This window comes from Bison bison, unplaced genomic scaffold (genome assembly GCF_000754665.1).
Source record: "Bison bison bison isolate TAMUID 2011002044 unplaced genomic scaffold, Bison_UMD1.0 scf7180017864390, whole genome shotgun sequence".
In the NCBI taxonomy this organism is placed as follows: domain Eukaryota; kingdom Metazoa; phylum Chordata; class Mammalia; order Artiodactyla; family Bovidae; genus Bison; species Bison bison.
The window spans coordinates 2,504-3,200 of NW_011494962.1; positions in this window are offsets into that span (position 1 = coordinate 2,504).

Below are 697 nucleotides of genomic sequence, written 5' to 3' on the forward strand. Positions count from 1 at the left end.
CTCCATGGACTGCAGCCCACCAGGCATCTCTGTCCATGGAAATTTTGCAGGCAAGAATACTGGGGTGGGTTTCCATTTCCTCCCCTAGGGGATCTTCCAGACCCAGGGATCAAACCCTCATCTCTTGCATCTTCTGCATTGGCAGGTGGATCTTTAGCAGTACCACCACCTGGAGAGTCTCAGATCACCTCCTAAATGCTGACGCATCATTCTATGCTGCTTATTATTTGAAAAATGGTCCTTTCAGAAAACTGCTCTTGTAACTCAGTCATCCTCCTGAGGTTTCAAGTAATTAATAATCACGTATATGAGTGAAAAAGACTTTGAGCTAACCCCAGTTCAGTCACTATCTTACTCCAGTTGCAAGAGACTACAAACAATAATCACCTAGGAGAGCTCATTCAGTAAACAAACTCCATTTGATAATTATTTGTTTTTTGTTCAGGAAATACTTATTGAACATTTACTGTGTGTCAAAACCATGCATGGACTAGAATGCTATGAAGGTCTTTATCTCATGGAGCTCAAATGGCAATAGTGGTAATAAAATGATAACAATAATACAATGATATATAAATAAATATCAAATTTCATATATCATGAAGGAAATAAGCTGTGCAAAAGGACAAAACAGATAAACTGCTTCTGACTGATATACAACATTTTTTTTTTTTTTACTTTTTTTTTTTTGCTTTGT